A 24,315-nucleotide genomic window follows, 5' to 3' on the forward strand; every position below is an offset into this window, starting at 1 on the left:
TCAGTTTTATTGCAGAATGTTGCCCCGACTGTATCAGATGAAAATATATCAGTCATTTTGACAATACAAATACAGCATGTCTATAAATCATTCACCAAAATTACTGTGACTTACTTCAACCTTAATATAATTCCACTTGAAATCAGTGTATCTGGCTAAGTAAGACAAGACAAATTTACACTGATAACATTTTAAAAACTTATGAGTAATTGCATCATCATAGAAATACATCATCTATTTACATCACCACAGAAATACAGAGCCAGCTTTTGACTTAATACCTTAGGGATAAATAACATTTAGTTATTAAATAAAACTTTTAATTTCAAAAGTTGTCAATAGCCAGATATTATATTTAAGTATTTTATTTTTAATGGGTAAAATTAGAAGAGGATATTTTATTGACTACACAATTTTAGGGAACAGGATTCAATAACTTTCTTTCTCATTTTCAGATTCATCCTGTGCTTAACACAGAATAGCTCAATTTAAGAATATTGAATTTCTTTAATTTGTGTTACATACACATATCCATATGCATATTTTCCACTGTCTATTGGGTCATTATATTTTAATAGTTTTATTGAGGTATAAATTGCATACAGTTAAATTCATTCATTTTAGTTGTATAATTCAATGATTTTATGTACATTTATAGGGTTACATAATCATCATTCCAATTTAGTTTTAAAACATTTTCTATCACTTCAAAAGAACATTTTCTATCACTGTAAATCCTTTAGCCTATTTACAGGCAGTCAATCTTCCTCCCCACCCCAAGCCCTAGGCAACCAGTAATCTGCTTTCTGTTGCAATAAATTTGCCTTTTCTGAAACTTTTCATAATAAAATCTGTTGACTTTGGGTTTAGTTTGCCCTTCTGTTTCCAGTTTTTTAAGGTGGAAGCTTAGGGTACTGATTTCAGATTCTTCTTTTCTAATATTGCGGTGTAAAACTGTAAATTTTCTTCTTAGCGTTGCTTTACCTGCATCCCACAAGGTTTGATACACTGTGCATTTATTTTCATTCAGTTTGAAATCTAGGCTATTCACAAGGAATATTATTATTAATATTCACAAGGAAGATTAATTCCTTACGATTTCTTCCTTGACCCATGGAGGGTTTTGCTTATGCAAAAGAAATGAAATCATAACAACAAATCTCTTGAACCACGGCACAATCAAATGAGAAATCAAGACTAAGAAATTCACTCAAAACCATACAGTTACATGGAAATTGAATAACTTGCTCCTGAATGACTTTTGGGTAAATAACGAAATTAAGGCAGAAATCAAGAAGTTCTTTGAAATGAATGAGAACAAAGATACAATGTACCAGAATCACTGGGACACAGCTAAGGCAGTGTTAAGAGGGAAATGTGTAGCCCTAAATGCCTATATCAAAAAGATACCACGTTAACAACCTAACATCACAACAAAAATAACTAGAAAACCAACAGCAAACAAATCCCAAAGCTAGCAGAAGACATGAAGTATCCAAAATCAGAGTTGAACTGAAGGGGATTGAGACACGAAAAACCATTAAAAAGATCAACAAATCCAGGAGCTGGATTTTTGTTTAAAACTACACATTTTAAATAATATATGGCAGCAACTCGATTCTGGGTGCTCCCTCCTACGTTTTATTGCCATTACTGTTTGTTTCATTTCTTGTCTGAACTAATTCTGTGAAGTCTATATCCCCTGCAGTGTATACATATTGATGACTGTGCATCTTTAAAAATCTTAAGTCTGGTTTCCTGGAAGTTACCACTCACTGTGTTACGATAACTTAGTTATCCTGTGAATTATTGCAGTGTATGTTTAAACACCTTGAGCCAATGAGGCTTCCACCTTTTCCCAGGGATCCCTGTGTAGTTTGGGTAACATCAAGTTTAGTGACATTCTACCCCAGCTTTTTCTTTCCTGTGTCTCCCCTGTATATGTGCAAGCACTCACATGCAGTCAGGGATGTGCGGATAGCCCTGGCCCTTCTTTGTCTTCCCTGTGTGCATGCAGCCTTGCCCATGTGTGCATATTTCCAGGCTTACATTTACATTTTTGATCCCCACAAGGAATGTCGGGGAGCTTATCAAGTCCACCGTGGCCATTTCATTTCCTGAATCTCCCTGTAAATCTTAGGTCACTCTGCCAAGCCTGTTGCTTGCTCCAACTAGAATTGCAAACTCGGGCTAGCTGTGATGTTGGCTTTTCTGTTTTGTTTGCTATAGACATTGCTTCCAGTAATGCCAAGGGGATTGGGGTTTTCCTTGCTCCTCTCCAAGTCAAGTTGGCCCTCCAGCAGTGAAACGGCTGTTTTTAATGGCTTGTCAGAGACTCCTGCTGTTCTTAGTCAAAGTTCAGTATTTTCTCTTGATTAAATGCCTTTCAATTGCTTGTATGTCTTTGTTTGATTTACAAAAATTATTATTTTTGAACCTTTTCATCCAGTGTTTTTCATTATGGTAAAATACACATAACATATAATTTACTATCTTAAACATTTTTACCATTTACAGTTCAGTGGCATTGAGTACATTCATACTGTTGTGCAACCATCACCATCATCCATCTCTAGGGCTTTTTTCATCTTGCAAAACTGAAACTCTGTACCCATTAAACAGTAACTTTCCATTTCCCACATCTCCCCAGCCCCTGGACTCCACCATTCTACTTTCTGTGATTTTAAATACTCTAAGTACATCATATTAGTGGAATCATACAGCATTTGTCTTTTTTGTGACTGGCTTATTTCACTTAGTGTAATATCCTCAAGTTCCATTCATGTCAGAATTTTATTTCTTTTTAAGGCTGAATAATATTCCATCATATATCTATCCCACAGTTTGTTTATCCATTCATCCATCAATGGACATTTGGTTTACTTCCACATTTTACCTATTGTGAATAATTCTGCTGTGAACACTGGTGTACAAATATCACTTCAAGACCCTGCCACCAGTTCTTTTGAGTATATGCCCAGAGGTTGGCTTGCTGGATCATAAAGGAATTCTATTTTTAATATTTTGAAGAACTACTACACTACTTTTTATAGCAGTTGTACCATTTTACATTCCCACCAACAGTGTACAAGTGTTCCACTTTCTCTACATCCTCACCAACACCTCTTATGTTATTTTGTATAGCCATCTTAATAGATGTGAGATGGTATCTCACTGTAATTTTGATTTGCATTTCCCTGCTGATTAGTGATGTTGACCATCTTTTCATCTGCCTTTTGATCATATGTATATCTTCTTTGGAGAAATGTCTATCTAAGTCCTTCAGATACTTTTAAATTGGGTCTTTTGGTTATTAGCTGTTGAATTTTAGGAGTTCTCTATACATTTCAGATATTAATCCCTTATAAATATATGATTTGTAAATGTTTTCTCCTGTTCTGTATGTTGCCATTTTTTTCTCTGCTGTTACTGTCTTTTGACACACAATTTTTAAAATATTTTATCAATTTTTTTGTTGCCTGTGCCTTTTGTGTTAATCAAAAAAATAGTTGCCAAATTAAGTGTTTCGAAGCTTTTGTTTTATCGTGAAGGGTTTTATAATTTTAGATCTTACATTTACATCTTTGATCCATTTTGAATTAATTTTTGGATGTAGCATTAGGTGAGGGTACACTTTCATTCTTTTGGTTTGTGGAAATCCATTTTTCCCAGAAGCATTTGTTTAAAAGACAGTCCAGTTTTCACTGAATAGTCTTGGCACCCTTGTCAAAAATCATTTGACCATTAACGTAAAGATTTATTTCTGAACTGTCTATTCTGTTCCATTGGCCTGTCTTCTGTCTTTATGCCAGTACCACAATATTTTGATTACCGTAGCTTTACGGTGTTGAAATCAGGAAATGTGAGTTCTCCATATTTTTCTTCTTTTTAGATACTGTTTTGGCTATTCAGGGTTTCTTGAAAATTATTATTTTCTGCACAATGTGTTTAACTTCAAAGAAGATAATTTAATATTTTAGTCCATTTGCACATATCAATAAAATATATTATTTCATAGAAACATTATTATTAAAATATTAATTTCTTGGGCACTCCTTGAAGCCCTCTTCTGAAATTTTCTTCAGAAAGTTTCTTCCAAAATCTTGACAGAAAATCTATAATTTCTGTTGATTTCTTCTATAAAGAATGTATCTTTAGGTAACATTTAGGTTTATCTTTGTCTCATCTTTTGACTCTTTTCATCAATAATAGGTAAGTATAAACACACTGTTTTTTTTTTTTTGAGATGAAATTTCACTTTTGTTGCCCAGGCTAAAGTGCAATGGCTGCCTCTTGGGTTCAAGCGATTCTCCTGCTTCAGTCTCCTGAGTAGCTTAGATTACAGGTGCCTGCCACCGTGCCTGGCTAATTTTTTGTATTTTTAGTAGAGACACAGTTTCGCCATGTTGGCTAGGCTAGTCTTGAACTCCTGACCTTAGGTGATCCACCCACCTCAGCCTCCCAGAGTTCTGGGATTACAGGCTTGAGCCACTGCGCCCAGCCTAAACACGCTTTTTTGATTCTCCTTTCATTCCATCAACATTCTCTGTTCCTTTTTACTCGCTGCAGCAAATCATTTTGACTACACAGTGCTATATTCATAACACTGTATTATAGACTTCACTTTTCTCACCAGCCTCTCCAAATTTGCTTTTATTTATGTTTATCAAAATTTATGTGTATGTGAAAATATTCCATTTGCATAACTCCACTAAAGATGAAAGTCTTCACTTTCACTTTTGTGAGTTCCACCTTTTGATTCACATTTCTCTTCTATCTCCATTTGCTCTCACATCTTAGTTACTTAGCTTCTGCTGTGTGAGTCTGTTCTAGACACTCCTTTTGCTTTGTCTCACTTTTGTCCTTTTTCTAATATAACTCTATAAAATGAAATACATTAATTCCTGTTTTATAATTTTCTATTTTAATTTGCCCCCAAGTACACGTATCCCATTCCACCCTGATGCCACAAAATTAAACTTTAGCACTTCTTGGATCTCTGTTCTCAGCCATCCTCTTTTTTCTGTCTATATTCTTCCCCTAAGTAATTTCATGGTGCCTAGTGGATTTAAACACCATCTGAAAACTTCCGAAGTTATATTATTTTCCCAGACCTCTCTGCTAGGCTCCATAATTGTCTACACAACTCTTTACATGAGAACCACACTTGGATAAGTCACTATTCTTACCTACAGCTACTCAAGACAGAACCTAGAAGTCATATTTTATGATCCCTACATCAGGTTTATAAATACCTTTGGTTGACTTGTTTTTTTGCATGTATATTGTTGGCTTCCCTCCAACTTTCAAATATAGACTACATGGAATCAAGATTATTGACTCTTTCGTTGCTTACTTTATCTCCAGTGTCTAGAACAGGGCCTGCTTCCAGGGCCTGCTTGAATGTATATTCCAGTTCTTTTTTTTTTTTTTTTTTTGAGACGGAGTCTCGCTCTGTCGCCCAGGCTGGAGTGCAGTGGCTGGATCTCAGCTCAGTGCAAGCTCTGCCTCCCGAGTTTACGCCATTTTCCTGCCTCAGCCTCCCGAGTAGCTGGGACTGCAGGCGCCCGCCACTTCTCTATCTACCATTATCAATCCTAGTCCAAGGCACCATCGTATCTGTCCTAAATAACTATAGTAGTCTCGTTCAGAGGTATTCTGCTGCTTTATCTTTTCCCCACCAATTGCTAGGTTCATGGCTGAGGCCCTTACAACAAAAGACATTAGCAAAAGAAAAGCATACACATTTATTTAATGTAAGTTTTATGTGACACGGGAGCCTTCAGAAATGAATATTTAAAGAAACAGGAAAGCCTGTGTATTTGTATGGTAAGTTTGATGAAGAGGCGTATAGTTGTGAAGAAGCATGACTGGAAAAAGGGGGTATGAGCTACTGAAGGGAATGTACAAGGCCTGTTTGTTTGGATTCTTCTCCATGTCCCTGTATCTTCAGCGATAAAGACGTTCCTTTCCTCCAGGCATAGAAAGGCCACCTCTCACGTGAGGGTCTTGTGACCTACTCCAGAGGAAGATCAGAAAATTATTTCTAGGTTTTATGAGCTGGTTCAGAGAAGGAAGGAGAAGTCAGAGAGATCATCCCACTTCTGCATTGTTTTCAAATACCGAGGTGCCATATTTTAAGGGAGCATGTCCTGAACCCCATCACTCCTCACCAATATCTTTGCTTTTCATTTCCCTCTGTCTGTAATTCAGTCCCTAAATAAAAGCTAGAATGATCTGTTTAAAACATAAATTAGATCACTGTATTTCTTCTTCATAAAAGAAAAATTTTATACAAGCTTCCTTTTGGAGTTTGAGAGGGAAGGCTGTTAATTATAATTCCCTCCTCAGCACCAGCGTTTTAAAGCAGTAGAAGGAGACAAAGGAGTTAAACACATGGAGAATGGAGTGTCAGGTCTATTACTAACACAGCTGTTGGAGAATGTGGCAGAGTGAGTGCCAGCCCTGGGCTTCCTGCTGCTGCACCAGAATTAGATGAACTGACCCAGAAGTCACAGGAAACACCGAATACCTGCACAGCAGGTGCTACAGAGATAAGCTGTGGCCACAAAGCTCAGCCCTAGGCCCAAAGCAGACAAGAGCCCTGCTCTCTGCAGGCAAGAGGAAGGGGCTGAGTCTTTCATGCCCAGCTCTTCCTACTGAACTCACCAGTCAAAGGCGTGAGAACAAGAGGGAGGCCCTAGGTTTCCCTTTGCATGAAGAAAACAATGGAGAGTGAGTATTCTGCAGTCACATCTGTAATGCCTTTGCATTTGGAATAAAGCATGAACTCCTTGCTTGAGGTCACTGGGATTGTCTACTTCTCTATCTTCATCTTTTCTAACTCCCTCTCACTCCCTGAGCGGCACACACACTGGTCTTCTTTCTTTCTCAAACATGCCATGCTAGTCCCAGAAGGCCTTTTAACTTTCTTTTCCTTCTTTAAGGACCATTCTGCCCTCAGGACTAATTATTTTTCATTATTCACATTTGTGCTCAAATGTCACCTCAGCGTAATAAGATGATCACCCAATTTCAAAGGAATCTTTCAGTCATTTATCATCTTATTTTATTAGATTCACTGAACCAATCATTATCTGAAATTGTATTCTTCATCCATTTGTTTGCATGTATATTATTTGCTTCCTGCCAACTCTCAAATATCGACTTCACGGAATCGCTATTACTGACTGTTTTGTTCCCTGCTTTATCTCCAGTGTCTAGAACAGGGCCTGCTTCCAGTAGGCCTTTTGTAAAGATTTATTGAGTGAACAGTTTATGCTCTCTGTTACTCCATCTGATCCTTCCAACAGGCAAAGCTTGAGTTTTAAGCTCCAGCCTTGGGCAAGCGCAGATGTAAATATTTATAATCTACGAACTCACAGTGCTGACTACACTGGGGCTCATATTTCAGATTTTCTGAGAAGCAGTGAGGAGCATAGGTAACTATCTTCCTGCCAGCTGCATTTCTTACTGCCATAGGGCTGTGGAATCCCTAAGACTAAGGTAGTACATGGGCCCTGCCCTCCAAAGGGGTCTGTTTGTTATTCAGTGGAGAGGCACTGCGAAGCACTGGCCCACTGACTGGCAGACCTTGCAGCAATGAGACGGTGTCAGCTGCTCTTGCCAGAGATGTCAGTCAATGGAGCAGATGGGCTACTCTGGTTTTTCAGAATTCTCGGGGTGTAGGCTACTCCAGCTACACCAACTCTTCTCTTATTTGGAAATAGAAAATTACTTGCGTAATTGGTTAAATAATGCATTCAGGCCACAATTACATATTGACTTATCTTCTGTGTTCCAGGCAACATTAAGACACTGGGAATGCAGAGTGAAAACAAAAAAAAACAGACAAAAATCCTGTCCTATGAAGCTTACTTTTGAGTAGGAATCCACAGATAATAAAGAAATAAATGGTGGGAGTCCGAGGTGGGTGGATCATTTGAGGTCAGGAGTTTGAGACCAGCCTAATTAAAATGGTGAAACTCCATCTCTACTAAAAATACAAAAATTAGTCAGGTGTGGTGGCACACACCTATCTATGATCCCAGCTACTTGGGAGGCTGAGACGGGAGAATCGCTTGAACCTGGGAGGCAGAGGTTGCAGTGACAAACAGACAGATGATGAGTCCTGTGGAGAACAGCAAGGCAATGGAAAGATCGGAATCCATCTATAAAGGTGTCATGTGGGCACCTGAATGGGGAAGGGAGAGTGTTATCCTTGTGGCTACCCATGCTGGAGGAACAACAAAGGCTAAGGTCCTGTGACGTGTATGTGGCACGTCCTAGAAAGAGCAAGGAGGCCAGTGGACTAGAGCAGAGCAAACAAAGATGATGATAGGAAGGGATGAGGTTGGAAACGTAACAAACAACAAAATGTATGGGATCTTTTTGGGCAGAGGAATGTCATGCTCTAACTTGTGATTTAAGAGGAACACTTGGGTTACTGCACGGAGCAGGCATGTAGGGAGTGAGGGCAGAGTAGCAACATAGAAAACTATTTCAAGAATCCAGTCAAGAGATAATAGTGGACAAGAATAGGATGATAATAGTAAAGGTGGTGGGAAATGCTCAGATTCAGAATGTATTTTGAAAGTAGAGCCAACACACGATTTTCTGATGGATTGGACATGATGCATGAGAGGAGAAATTCATGAGACCAATATTTTTGACTTGTGTTGCTAGAAATATAATATTATCCATTGTTGACAGAGGAAAAAACTGGGACGGGCAGGTTTGTTGGGGTATCTGGAGCTCAGTTTTGGTCATGTAAATTTTAAGGTGCCTACTGGTAATCTATGTAGAGATTTGCAGTGGCTGTTAGATACAAGTCTAAGATTCAGGGAAGAGACTGGACTAGAGATATAAAATTGGGAGTTATCAGTGTGTAGATAACTATTTAAGCCTAGGGGTCTGGATCGGTTTACCAAGGGAATGGTTCTCTGGGAAAAAGAGAAGAACCTCCACATGAGACCGTGAAGGAGCCACTCATAAGGAAAAAAAAAAAAAAAAAAAAACCCCAGGAGAGTCCATGAAGTGAAGACAGAGTCCTCCTGAAGACAGAGTCCAACTGACTACGGTACATTTCCTGCTGTCAGGGCAGTATTGGGCCTGGAGTGACAGATATGCAATGGAGATGAACAGCTGACCTCTAGACAGGAACGTAGATGTCATTGGTGATTTTGACAAGGGCAGTTTCCTGGGAGCTGATGAAAGAATCAGAGCTATGATTGGAGCAGATGCAAGGTAGCATAGGCAAGGTATTAAAGGCAGCAAACAGATAAATTTTGAGAAGTTTTCTGTAAAAAAAAGCAGAAGAGGAAGCAGCAGCAGCTAGTCTAGTATGGGAGACTCAGGAGAAGATTTCTCTTTTTTATTTTTATACTTCTTATTTTGAAATTATAGATTCACAAAAAAATTGCAAAAAAAATAAAAGGATCCTGGATGGTCCCATGTAACTTTAACCCAGTTTTCTTCAATGATAACTTGTATAACTATAGTACAATATCACAATCAGGAAATGGATGTGGGCACCATCCACAGAAGTCACTACAGTTTCACCAATTACACATGCACTTGTGTGTATGTGAGTGTGGGTGAAACAGTGTGTATTACATTTCATTTTATCACATGTGTAGATCTGTGTAACCACCAGCATAATCAAGATCCAGAACCTTCCATAACTACGTGGTGCCCTTGTTCTATTCCTTTAAAGTCACACATCCTTTATTCTTAACCCCTGGTGCCCAGTAATCTCTTCTCCGTCTCTATAATTTTGATATTCCAATATTACATAAATGGAATCACACAATATGTAACCTTTGAAGGGATGACTTTTAACACTCAGTATAATCGCCTTGAGATTCATTCAAGCTGTTGTGTGTATCAACAGCTTCCTTTTATGGCTAGGTAGTAGTCCATGGTATGGATGGACCCGTTCAGGGACATCTGGACTGTTTCCAGTTTTTGGCTATTATGAGTAAAGCTGCCATGAACATTTGTGTACAGATTCTTGTGTGAACATAAATTTTCATTTCCCTGGGACAAATGCCCAAGAGTGTCATTGCTGAGTTATATGTCAAGAGTATGTTTAGTTTTAAAAGACACTGCCAAACTGTTTCCCAGAGCGGCTATATAATTTTACATTTTCACTAGCAATGTGTGAATGACCCAGGTTCTCTGCATCCTGGCGAGCATTTTGTGTTGTCATCATGTTTTGTTTTAGCCATTCTGATGTGTGTGTAGAGACGATTTTTTTTTTTTTTTTTAAGATGAGAGTAATTGTGGAAAAAGCCAGGAGGCTGCCTGTACCTCTAGTTTCTTCTTAGGTAGCTTGAATATTGTTAAAAATCCAGTCCATATTTAACAATATTGAGTGGCCGTTGAGTCATGTATATACAAAGATGGGTATTGTGTACCTTAGATATAGATATGTGGAGATCATCTTGACCCATGAAGATGAGGAGCAGTGTAGGGGCAAAAAACATGTGATACCTTTCCTCCCTATCATGAGGCTCACAGCTGACACCCCTACAACAAAAGGCAGGTTAAGAAGAGAAAAGCATAGCAAATTCATTTAATCAAAGTTTTGCGTGATGTGGGAGCCTTCAGAACATGAAGAGGCAAAGACTTAAGGAAAACTGTCTATTTTTATGCTTAGGTTCAATGAAGAATGTACAGCTGTGTAGAAATAGAATCAGACAAAAAGATATTCACCTAAGGGTAATAAACTAGGGTCTGTCTAGATTCTTCTGGTCCTTCTGTGTGGCATTCCCTCCTCATGGGTTCGGGCAGGGACCTCCTGGAAGGAGATAGGTCAGATTTCTCTATGAGCATCTTCCACTCAGCAAGGTAGAGGAAGGTTAGAGTAATCATTCTAGGTTTTATGATTGGCTTTCGAGGAGAGGGGTTCTGGTTTCTATGGTCTGCCTTGTGGGAAAAAGGAAAGTAGGAGAAAGAAGAGCAGGAGAAGACCAGAAAGAGGCTTTGCTTTTGAGGCCCCTTCAGTGTCCTACAGTTCCAAGTACTGAGTATGTGAAAATGCCATAATTCAGGGAGTCATTTTCCAAACCCCAACAGCAGCAGGCATGTGCGAGTCACAGAGACTCCAGACCTGTCGATGGCGGTAACAACAGCCAGTTCATGCTACTGTTTTGCCTCAGTCTGAAGTCTCATCCATCTCAGTTGTACATGTTTACCCACAAAACCTACTCAGCTTCTAGGGTGAAATGTACAGTAGCTCACAGCAACTTAGGCATTATAAATTTGAGTTCTTATGTTTATCTATTGATTTTTCAGAGGGACAGTGATTTCAAAGTACCTAAAAGTTGATATAACTGAGTAGCCCAACACTAAACTTCAGGATTAAGAGAACCTTTGAAAAACAGAGTGGAGGAAAAATATATATTTAAACATATATTATTATATACATAAATTATATATTTATATATCATATGTATATGTTATATATCATATATATTTAAATATAAAATTTTAAATATCTTACACTAGTTTCATGGTTTTAAGACGTAAAATCCTTTTCCTTCTCAGTCTGAAAACGTTTTCTCTAAGCCAAATTTACTCATTATAAAAAAGAGCCAAAAAGCAAAAGGCTGCAGAAAGCTTTTTACAATGAGGAGGAAATTATCCTGTGATGGAGAAAGCCAGACCTTAAAACTGCCAATCACACAGAGGTTGTAATCTCTTGGGAACGGGACGGAGCCGGTCTTATGGTTGTTTGCTCAGAATGCGGCTCACTCTCGAAGCTCCTTGTAATAACTTGACTGAACAGATGTAGCTACTTCAGGTCATTTGAAACATGTCAGCTTGGGGTGGGTGATCGTCAAGGAATTGTGACTCGCTGCCCCGTGCTCAGTGGGAAGCCTTTACTGAGCCAATTTATCCCCTGGGACCTAGAGAGAAAGGAAGAAAAAGAAAAAGCAAAACAAAGCAGGAGATAAGCAGCCAAGGGTTCTGAAGGCAGAGAGTGAACAGTTGAAGACAGAAAAGCTTTGGTGTGTGAGGGCTTGTGTTTTAAATGCTATAAATTCTGGACTTATGATAGATCTTTTCAAGCAGAAGAGTTTGCTGAGCCAGGATTGTTGCCCAAATGTGGGCTTTCTTGCAGTTGGTAACTGTACTTGACTATAGCCTTTTGCCATGCAGTTCTGCCCAGAAGACTTTTCGGGAGTGGGGACCACCTGTAATCCAGGTGGATGATTGTCATACTCACCAAGGGCTCCAGTGCTTAAACATGCTCAGTGCTCCACAAGTTACAAGCAGTTCCTCCTCCCACATGTACAAAAGTAATGGAGATTCACATACAGAAAATCATTGGTAGAGAATCATCAAGTCAGATAAGCATAAAGACTGAGACATTGCCATGAAATACTGGTCGTGAGTGTGTGTTTTAAGGGCATAAGGCAAAAGTGAGTACAGAATTCTGTGTTGTGGTTGTCCTGGGTGGGGAAATTAGCTTTTCTTAATTCAAACAGAAACATTATGAAAAAGACATGTTGTTACATGTGGGTAAGTGGGTGAGAGATTGTTTGACTGCTAGAAGATGAAGGAAATTCACGCATTAGGGGCTACTTTATATAACAAAGGACATTTATGTTTGTTTACGGAAAGCCACTTCATGTCCTATGTATACCTGTATCCCCCACAACAAGCGGAACAGTGACTTTCATTGAGCAGGTGCTAAGTAAATGTCATTAGCTTGATCGATAGGACATTAAGAAGGCAGAGGGTTGCCTTACCAAGCCATGGTTAGAGAAAGCAATATTAATGAGAATGCCGCCTACAGACATGAGGGGCAAGGTGCTGAGGAGAGGGAGATTTGAGAGCATTTTTCTCTGAAGGCGGGAGTTCTTGGCATCTATAATGAAATGTAGAAGCCAGATATGATGCTTCTATTTTAGGTTCCATGAGACAACAGTCAAAGTAAGGGAAGAAAGAAAACCGGCAGGAGATAGAAAGGTGTGCCCTTGTTTTGATAAAGTTGGCAAATGCCTCTGACTGATTCAAACAGGTGGCTTGATGCCATTTTGAAAGTTTGTGTGAGCTTTTCTGGAAATAGTGCTGTGAATATTTTTCTTCCATGATGATCTTACTCTGTTGCACCTCATGGTTTTATTCCAGATTTGTAAATTAAGTGTGATAAGGCAATCCGTGAGGGACGATTCTTATGGAAAAAACTACATGTTGCTTTTAACAGAAAGAAAAAAACACATTTAAGTGTTTGGAATATACCTAAACAAGTTTCTTACTAGACTAAGGTTATTAATTTTAAATCTTAGCATAGTGCAAACAAAATGTATAGAATAAAATGAATTTGAGCCTATTATGACTTTGATTAATGATTCAATTTGTAGCACCACATTTGTACAACAAATCTAAGCTATTCATGATGAAATTCATACTTTGATAACTGATAACTGACTAGCTGTTCAGATGTATCTGTGTTGGAAAGGAATCAGAAGAAACTGAAGCAGAAATGCATGGTTTTAGATATTGATTTTTTGCAGTTTATTTTCACGTGCCATGGTTTCAAAAACATTTTCATTGTCCCGTGTATGTATGTATATTTTAAATTAGAAACAGAAATTCAGTCACCTAAGAGACCATTAGCTAGATTTTGAGTCAGAATAATCTAAAATTTTAGCATATGTACTAAAAAATTAAATTATTTATCTCGGGGCTACTAATAACTTACAAATATGACCCTAGAATAGATAAGTGTAGCTATTTTTATAAATTCTTACAAACTAGAAAACTCCTCTTCCAAATATGTCAAGCTTAATTTTCTGCTCTGTGGAGCACAGCTAGTGAGGCAGCAAAGCCCAGTGACATTTTCCACAGTGTGAGTTGCCAGCCACTAGAAGCCTGTGGCAGTGTTTAAATCTACAGCAAACATGCTAACAATTGGTTGAAGAAAGGATTATGTAATTCCACCTTGATATTCCTTTCTGTGGTGCTTACATCAGTGGCAAAGGATCATAAAGGCCAAACTGGGTGAATGCTAAGGTAGCGTTTTCTCAGTTATGAGCCAATTTAATCTTTATGCTTTCTGGAGATTACTTTAGCCAGTCTCTCCATTTTCACTAAACTCCTAAAGAAATGAATCTTCTTTGACTGTGGCTATTTCAGTGTATGCTGGGGCTCTCATTTCAGTGGTCACTGTTTCTGCAGAGTGGCCTATATTAATTCCAAAGTCTCCTGGAGAGCATTAACTAGTAAAATAATAGCATTTCTCTACCTAGATTCTAATAATGTTTTGGTAATTAAATCAAACCTACTATTTGAAAAATTGGTACCGGCAGAAGAAAGAGTTAAATTCCGAGGACCTGGAAAGCTTCATTGTATGAATAGAATAGAATACAAGTCAAAAGAAGACCTCTACAATGTAATGGAACAAAAATTTTTGTATGTCATGAAATTCTTTTAAAGTTCTAGGGGAAATACAATTATCCAAATTGTCCTACTGCAGCACCCCAGCTTTGTTACCAGATCTGTAAATGACTTTACTTGGCAATATTGGTGAACAGAAGAGTCGTAAATAAGTAAATTTTCCAGATAACTGGAACATATTCTCACTGCTAAACTTAATTTATTATTTTAAAGTGTTTGAATATATATTTATTTCTCAGCCTTCTTTTAACAGAAGATGTTGATCATATTTCTTTTTCCTTAAAGGTATTACCTTTTGTAACTTAAAAAAACATTTATATTGACATCTGACTACGTTCAAGACATGTATTAAAGACCCTAATAGAGATATTGAATATCTCACATTCTATTGGCAGAAACCAATACTTGTGTGACTAGTATTCACATTTCATATGTTAATTACAGATATAGTGAAATTGTAATTATCTGTCTTCCCCAATAGAATGTAAAATGCTCAAGTAAAGGGACTGTATGTTTCTTATGTGCTTAAAAGTGGTACTTTCAGGAAGAAGCTCATGGATGGCGTCTGTTTAAGAGATTTCAAATCAATTGATGTTGGCTAATTTGGAGTTACTACAGATGAAAAATTCTGGAAATTTTACAATTAAGGAAAATGGTATTTACTTTTAGTGTTGAGGAGAATTGAAATGCTCTGTTTTGCATTAGCACCTTTATATAGCTAGAGACATTTTGATAGTTTAGGAAAATATAATATCTCATTTAAAATTTGTTTTTTCTTTAAAAACAATCAGTTTTGGTACACATAGGCTAAAAATATTTCCTTAAGATATCTCAGGGTGCTGAACTGTATTGTATCCAATAACTAATATTTCCCTCCATTTTTCAAGAAGAAATAAACATTTTGAACGGATAGAATAATTAGCATTTATAGCAAAAACCAGGATATTTTCCTTTCTCATCATCGAAAGTGAAAAACAGGTATCTAAACCATGCATTTTCAGCAAAGGAGTTGAAGAAGAAAACAATTCTGCTTTTCTTCTGTTGTTTTATGAAAAGTGCAATCTCAGAAGTTAATACTTAGTTTTAATTGCATCCTTTAGAAAGTTCTGTCTGATAAAATGGCACATTTAAACCATGAAAACTGAGACAAAAGAATATATTCAATAAATGATTTTTCATAATTTTCCACTAATTAAAACCTACCTATGATAAAGTACCTGGATCTTAAATGTACAGCTTGGTGAGTGTTATGGATTAATACACATGTGTAAGCCTCACAAATAGAAAGATACAGTGTATTATCATCCACCCAAAGGCCTTTCCTGTTACTTGTCCTAATTAATACCCCCAGAAGTACTCAATAGAATACATTTTTTCACTATAAATTCTTGTTATCAGTTTTTTAAATTTCATATAAATGGAATGGCACACTATGCTCTCTTTTGATTTTCTTCCTCCGTATCGTCTCTGTGTGGCTGAGCCGTGTTGTATAATTCGTAATAACAGTTTGATCTGCTTTCCTGATGTAGAACAGTAAATTTTGTAAATATACCGTAGTTGTTTTTTTTTTTCATTTTTATTCTTTTACTTTTACCCTTTGACTAACATCTCCCCTTTCTTCTATCCCTCAGATCCTTGTATCCACCATTCTACCTTCCGTTAGTGTGAGTTTGTGCCACAGATGTCATTTTTCTGTATTAAGATCCAATCCAGGATCACAGACTGCATTTACTTGTTATGTCTCTTTACTCTCTTTCAATTTGGGGTACTTCTTAGACTTTCCTTGTTTATTATGACTTTGACAATTTTGAAGAGTGCTGGCCAGTCATTTTGGAGAATGTCCTTCAGTTCTGGTTTGTCTGATGTTTCTTCATGATTAAATTCAGGTTTTTAAAATTTTTTGCATGAATACTGCAAAGGCTACACTGTGACCTTCTCAGTATGTCATACCAGGAGATACATGATGTCAACACGTCTCATTTCTGGTGATGTTAATTTTGATCACTTGACTGAGGTGGAGTCTGTCAGTTTTCTCCACTATAAATTTATATTTTTTCCCTTGTAGCTAATAAGGATCTTATGGGGAGAGAGTTTGAGACTATGTCAATGTCCTGTTTTCTCATAAACTTTTGCCCACAAATTTTAGCTTCCATCAATGATTCTTACCACTGTGTTTGTGAGATGATGATTTTCTATATCCATCATTCCTTTTGTATTTTGAATTTGAATTTCACTCTAAGGATTTTGTCCTTACCTATTGATCCAGTTCCTTATTGGTGGTATGGACTCAAGGATCTTTTTTTTATTCCGTGAGATAGACTTCTTTATTATTATCATTTAGTTTGTTGCTCTCATTCTAGAATTGGCCACTGGGGACTCCTTCAGGGTGACTCTGATGCCGTGAAATTTTGAGCACATACTTACTCTGGCATTACAAGGTCTTGCAGGCTTATCTTGCTCCATTTCCTCATCTTGCTAATCTCTACCCATTCCCAAAATCAACCTTTTCGTGAAGGATATTTGACTCTTTTTCTTAGCGAAAGATATTTGGAAAACAAAATCTGAGTGCTAGATGTGCTCATTGCTCTTCTGCCATTGCTTCTAGGTCACCTGACAGAGCTAGGAAATATGTGTACATATACATCCACATATGTGCACACGTATCTCCTTTATGTCAGTTTGTACACACACACACACACACACTCCTGAGTTCATGCTGAGGCACCTGATTGCAGTCCAGCACTGCAGGGTTCATTCTAGCCAAATCCCTTCCATTACTTGTAACTCCTCTTTTTATCATTGAGAAACTTCACTCTCAGTATCATCAATTTATTTAATTATTTGCTTAATCTTCATATACGCACAATGTAGTCTCACAGTCGCAATTTCATACCACTCTGAAAAACAAACCTCTAACTGGAGTACAATATGTATGGATACTTTTCCTTGTGTTCAGGCTTGGAGTAAGCAGTCAAAACACTGTTTTCTAAAAGTTATTTAGCTTAGTTCTATTCTTTCCCATCCCCTTCACTGTGGTTATTTATTTATAATGCAATTTACATGAAGGATTAATATCTTAATTTATAAATATTAATTTCATATCCTGTTGCCTTACTAAATTATGATTTGGGGATTAGCAATATTAATTATTATTGATTCTTAAGTGTTTTTCAGGTATCGTGTCATCTATAAGTGGGGATACTTTTACCTCTTCTGTAGCAGTTCTAATACCTTTAATAGATTTGTTTTGTCTAATTGCATTTGTTAACACTTTCAGTGAAATTATAAATAGTAATGGAGATAACTAGTATCTTCCCCTTGTTCCTGATGTGAATAGGAATGCTTCTAGTGCTGTCCAATTAAGATACCGATTTAGCATTGAGAAATATATATTTTTAATATGTTAAAAATCACATTCATTTTCTTGAATATTCTTATAATGAGTGAATGTTGAATTTCATTAAGGCCTTTCGGCATATAGGGAAAAATCATACTGCATATGATAATAATAGATTTCCTAGTAGGAACCAACCTTGAATTTCTATAATAAATCCCACTTAGTTGTATTCATTATTTTCTTAATATGACGTATAATACTATGCTCACCAAAATTTCTTTTAGTATTTTTGCATTGATATTCATGGACAATATAGGTCTATAGATTTATTTTCTTTTGAACAAAGTTTTTTAGGTTTAGGTATCAATGTTATTCTGGCTCAGTAAAAGGAAACATTGTCTCTTTCATTTTCAATGTTTTGCCACAATTTGTAGAGTCCTGAGACTATTTGATCTTCAAATGTTTTATAGATTTTTACCATGACACTATCTGGGCCGGTTTTTTTTTTTTTTTTTTTTTTAATGATATTCATCCTTAATAACATTCTCTATTTCTTGTATGGAAATTGATCTCTTTAAACTTTCTCCATTAATGGAGTCAATTTTAGTACAAATGATTCCCTGGAAAATTGTCTCTTTTATCTAAATTTTCAAACTTGTATACATAGATATCTGTAGTCACTTAGGCTACTTATTTCATTTTATCTTTTTTCAATAGCTAAATCTTCATGTTATTTCTTATTTTTGTAGTTTTACCTTCTCTCTTGTTTTCTGGTCAAGGTTACCAATGGTTTGTTTATTTTATTAGAGTTTTTAAAAACTGAGGGTATTTATAGAGTTACTGCTTTCTGATTCCCTGAGCATTAATTTTTACTTTAATCTTTATTATTTCCTCCTATATGCAATTATTTAGTTATTTAGCTGGAAACGTATTTTATTTTAATTCTTTCATTTCTGCTGACAAAAGCACTTACATGATATACAGAAATAATGCAATGCTGTTGTATCACAAACAATGGTTTTGTGAAAAGTAGCCAACTGATTCTAAACTTTATTCTCCTCAAATGTGAAAAAGGCCAGAAGATCAGACAGACATGTCTTAAGTTCCAAATCCACTGTTTCCTTGTTGTCTGACTTCAGCAAATCTCTCATTCCCCGATTATCAGTTTCCTCGTTAGTAAAACAGAAATGATAATATCTCATCTGAAAAATTAAGTGAGATAATTTCTGGAAAACACCAACTCAGTGCTTAATATTGTATACTCCATAAATGGGCCTTCTCTCTATCTTTCTGAGTTAGGGATAAAATAACTGCTCTTTATTGAGCATTGTTAGAAACATTTTGTTAGTAATACCCTATTTCTTTTTTTTCCACGTCCTTCTGCAGAGGATGTGCATAGCTTGCCCTTAAATACGAGTTGGTGACCAAATTTTGACATGAAGTCCATCCATCTGACTTGGATCTCATGCTCTTTAAAAAAAAAATTGATGTACTTTTATTTACTTATTTTAATTGACAAAGTTCATACTCTTGATGACTGTGCTAGCCTGCCTCTGAACTGTAAGTTAAAAGATTGAGACTGCTGTTCATAAGGTTTAACATGTATGAGTAACATTGCAAAAGTAATCATGGAGCTCCATTAACAGACTTGCCTTCCCTCTTTGTCGCCTTCTGCATTTCAGCACATCGTGAGTGGTGCTCTTGAGTTCCTTCAAGTGATTACTACTTAGATCTTCCCCTGGGACACCTTCTTGAAAGGACCAGCGTGCATCCACTTTGCTTAGATATAATCCTAGATTAGTGGAGTTGTTGCAAAGCAGACTTCGCTTGTCTCACTAACACTGGGTAAGTGTTTGAAAACTATATTTACTGTTTGCAGATGATATTTGATGTCATGACCTGATCTGAAATATTTCTGCTTTCTTGTAAATTGAAAAGCTACATCAACTAACTAGACATATAGCAGGAGGGAAAAAGTAGGCTAGCACAAAAAGGCATTGAACATCGATTGAGGTGTTTATGATTAGCTAAGCATATGCTCACGTATTTGAAGATATTTTTCATACTTATGTAGAGGAAGTTAACATTTACTGCAAGTGGAATTTCATGACAAGTATTCTTATTTTTGAATATAACTGAAATACAGTTTTATGAAACCTATAATTACTACAATTTGTGTTGTTTCTGCTAGTGAAAAACCAATACCTATAAAATGGAGACACTAACTCCTTGAAACTGGTTATGATAAAGGTGTGCCTATTGTGATCATCTACATGCAAATCCTTCCCTAACTGTAAGGTTCCCTTACATGTACTGCCAGTGCATATCAGTTTACTTCCATGTATCTTTTCCTCAAACTTAAAAGTCTTCTGTTCCAAGATATTACATTGCCAGTTTTACTCTAGTCGGGATTATTATCAAAACAGAGTTGGAGCTGAGAAAAGACAATAGAGTTGAATCAAATGGCAGAATAGGAATAGTTAGTATAGGGAATCCTTGGGAGAGATCAAGAAAAATGGGGGGAGGTATGAGACTGAGAAGACTTTATGTGTCTTAGAAGTGCATTCCAGTGACTTCTATAAGAGCAGATGCTAAGGGATGTAAATTGGCACTTGGGCCATGCCACAGACTTATCTTGGGTGGACAGATGTTGAGAAATAAAGGTCATCCAAAGTTTTTCCCTCTCAAGCATGCAGGTTATACTGCATCTCAAAGTCCTGAGATTCAAGAATGAGTCAGTATCTCTGATACAGAAATCAGAGAGATATTGAATATTAACATGGAGGACTAGGTCTCTTGAAATGCACATTTATCTAAAATGTGTAACAACTTCTGCAGTATTTTGTGTCCTGTGTAGGAAAAGGGTATCTCAAAAATGTCCTAGTGAAGAAGACTTGGTAAATGAAAACTGGGAAGACTGAAGGTATATAAATGCCCCAGGTCATAACACGATGGCTGAGAACATGGGCTCTGGGGACAGATTGGTTTCTCTGGTCTGAATCCTGACTCTGCCACCTTTTGGCCATGACTCTTGGGGTAGTTGGAAAAATTAGATATCTAATTTATAGAGTGCTTAATACCAGACCTGGCGCATAATATGTGTTCAATAAATAGGTATTTTATGTTAAGTGATTGAACAAATATTTTAAAAGCTTTGTAGTCTCACCAGTGACTTTGACCTTAATACTTTTCTCTGTTTTCTCTATGAGGACTTAATCATCTGTAAACTCTTCTACTATGTTGAATTTTCCTTAATCTCACATAGCAAATTATAGTTGAGATGACATTACTATTATTTTCAAGAGTAGATTTTTTTTGTCTTTAAGTCTGGCATGTTATATTTCTGAAAATAGTTGATATTTTAAATTTTATCATCTCAAATCTGTCATTTTCTAGCATCATGATATTGGGCAAATTACCTAATTTTTCTCAATCTCCTCATCTTTGAAATGGGAACAATAGAGTATCTGTCAGAATCATTGTGGAGATTAAATAATATAATGCATAGTGCATGACAAAAAGTACCCAATACATGTTAGCTACTGCTAACATTGTTGCTACTGTCATCATTATAATTATTCTTCTTAAATGCATTCTTAACTACCTCTGGTATGATTGCTGATGTTGTCTGTCTTTAAATTGTGGAATTTGAAAAAGGACACTTTATAGAATTTTAAATAAAATATTAATATATTCAAAATCTCAGGACACCTTTTCGCTTTTGAAACCACAATTCATCATCATCCTTTTGTACTCTTATAATACAGTTTATTTAGCTTAAGCACAAATCTCATGCCATGAGCTTACTAAATTATCTCCAAGGACAGCTTCTTTTATAAACTTCCCAGGCTTGATCCTTTCCAGAGAAAATTTTACAACTTCCATTTTAATTTGAAATGAATTTTAATTTAAAAAGGGAAGTAACTTTAAAAACATTTATTATAGTTTAAGTTCTGGGACACATGTGCAGAACGTGCAGGTTTGTTACATAGGTATACATGTGCCATGGTGGTTTGTTGCACCCATTAACCCGTCATCTGCATTAGGTATTTCTCCTAATGGTCTCCCTTCCCTAGTCCCCCAGCCCCCCAACAGGCCCCAGTGTGTGATGTTCCCCTTCTAAAAAGGGAAGTAACATTTTAATTTAGAAAGGAAAGTCACACTTATTTAGTGCTCACCATATGCCAAACTTTATACTTTGATGATTCTTAATGTCAGAGTTTGGCCGTTTTACCCTTATTTATAACTTTAAACTGCTGACCCAACCTAATAAATCTTAACATTTATAAAATAAATATTAAGTAATCAGGATACTACCACTATTGACAACTCACTCTGTATAACTTGTCTGGATTTGTACTCAGGCTTATCTCCATGGTTCTGCATGCTTAGAACCAAGTTCCAGAATCCAAACTTAATGTTCAGCTCTGATTTAGATTGTATTTATCCCAGTACAATCCTGGAGCTGAAATAATCTGTGAGTTTTAGGAAGCCAAACATTTTGGCTCAGTTTCTCATATTCAGATCTGATATTGTTTATGCAAAGATATTTACTAGGGTTGATAATAATGTTCTCTATGAATTGTTGTAAACAATTAAATCAAAAAATTTTTAAAGATTTTCTCTCTATTAAATATTCTTCATTTTGGGGGGTGTATGTCCAGTGTCTTTTAAAATAACTTAATTGCATCAGCAAGCAGGTATAAGAATGGTATGTCAAATCTTTCAACATACATCTAGAGATTTGTGGCAAATATAGTGTTAACCAAACCAAAACAAATACATTTTCAATAGAGCTAATTTACCTCTTTATGTAATCTCAGCCCAAGCCAGATTCCTGGAAAGAATGATGTAATTAAATTATTTCATAGAAGCATTTACAAGTAAATGCACCATATGGTCTTTCAAAGTGGGCAATGAAGTAACATTAGACCATTTGATCAAAGTTAGAAATGACTTTTATTTAAAAGAAAGCAAAGTTTTAAAACCATTTAGTCTTAGTAGTGCAAGATATTTCTTAAAATGTAAGATATTTGGGAGTGTTTATTCATTTAACATATTCTATTTATATTCGTAAGTATAATATTTTATAGTTCAAAAATACAAATAACATCTAATTGAAAATATCCTTGCCTGCCATTAAAATGCAAGCAGAATCAAGTTCAGGGGCTCTGTTGTAGGTGATCCCAGTGTTACCATTTCTAGAAACACTCTACTGCCAAACTAGGTGTCAGAAGAGACTACCACTTTGAGTCTACTGCATATTGCCAGGTATTGAATCTTGTGTCTTTTAAAATTCTATGGACTTGGGAAGGGAAGTAACATTTATTTAGTGCTCACCACATGCCAAGTACTTTATCCGCTCAGAAATTCTGAAGATGATACTGTGTGGCAGGTTCAGCTATTCATTTTTACTTGTGGATAAAATGAGATTCAAGGAATTCAGTAATTTGCTCAAAGTCACGCCACCAAGAAATACAGAGAAAGAGAGAGAGAAAGAGAGAGATCAGTTCAATTCACATCAGTTTAATTTCAAAGCTACCTTTCATCATTTTGTCATGCTTTTCACTTCACTATTCTTTCAAAGACTCTTTGAGAACAAAAACTTCTTCCAAGTAAGAGCTAAAATGAATCCCTCGTATGTTTGATGTCTGACAAAAAATATGCAATATCCAGTATATCAAATACTATTTTTTAAAAATTCTAGACTATTATTCTTATTTCTTGATAGTCTGTAAGGACTGTTTTTCTTGTTTCTTGGGAAAGGCAGGTATAGGGTGGGGATAGGTTTATAGAAGCAGGAGACATAAAAAGAAACCCCAGATGTCTGAGAATACTCTTAGTGTACCCCAAGGCAGCTCCTGGGAAGAAATATTCTATCACTTCTCCACTGTTCTGAAGGAAATTAACTATTTGGTATTGATATTAGGGGTTAATGAAAATTTAAGGTCCACTGAAACATTATGTCCTTTCATTAGATCATTACCTAGTCATTTTGGTATTGATTACTATGGTGTTCATTGATAATCCAATTGTCTTGTTTTATTAATTTGTTAAGAGGTGTTAGGAAGGCTTCAGAGACAAAAATTTCTTAGTACATAAGCGATTTTTGTTTTCTAAAGTGCAAGATGTATTATTAGTACGGCATATTTCTGTTGCATCCTGTTTTTGCTTCATAAGAAAATACATACTTTACCCCCTTCTTCACATTTTTCTTTTTTTTAATATTCCTCTATTCTTAAAGCAGATAGATAAAATAGCAGTAATTCATAGTTCTCAGTGTGAATTGAGAGGAAAGACTGTGGAATTTCACTCAGGTCTAGTATTAAGTAGATTACATTTGTGAGATACTTAAGGGCTCCTTAACTCTTAAATAATATCAAAACCCACATTATTTTATATGTAATCTCTTACTTAAGTTTCTTTCTATAACATAATTGAAAAGATTATGGTCTCATGAATTTTCCTTATATATTTTTTTTGTAAAAGTCTATTATTTAGTAATAGAAGTATTTTTAGTGCATTTCTTGGCAGATTTACTGATACAGAGCTGCTTAGGTGTGTCAAAA

The 24,315-nt window shown here is 36.2% G+C and overlaps 1 protein-coding gene across 4 annotated transcripts in view; it reads left to right on the forward strand.

Moving 5' to 3' along the window:
* LOC116271505 (disks large-associated protein 1-like) overlaps positions 1-24,315 on the forward strand; it is a 658,479-nt gene that overhangs the window by 91,626 nt on the left and 542,538 nt on the right. For 3 of the 4 annotated variants that reach the window (XR_004180127.1, XM_031658928.1, XM_031658929.1), the window contains exon 2: positions 19,429-19,591. The exons of the other annotated variant lie outside the window; for it this stretch is intronic. The gene's annotated coding sequence lies outside the window, so the exon portion shown is untranslated. The remainder of the gene's footprint in view (positions 1-19,428; positions 19,592-24,315) is intronic. 4 annotated transcript variants of the gene reach the window in all.

The sequence above is a fragment of the Papio anubis genome, chromosome 19 (assembly GCF_008728515.1).
Source record: "Papio anubis isolate 15944 chromosome 19, Panubis1.0, whole genome shotgun sequence".
NCBI lineage: Eukaryota > Metazoa > Chordata > Mammalia > Primates > Cercopithecidae > Papio > Papio anubis.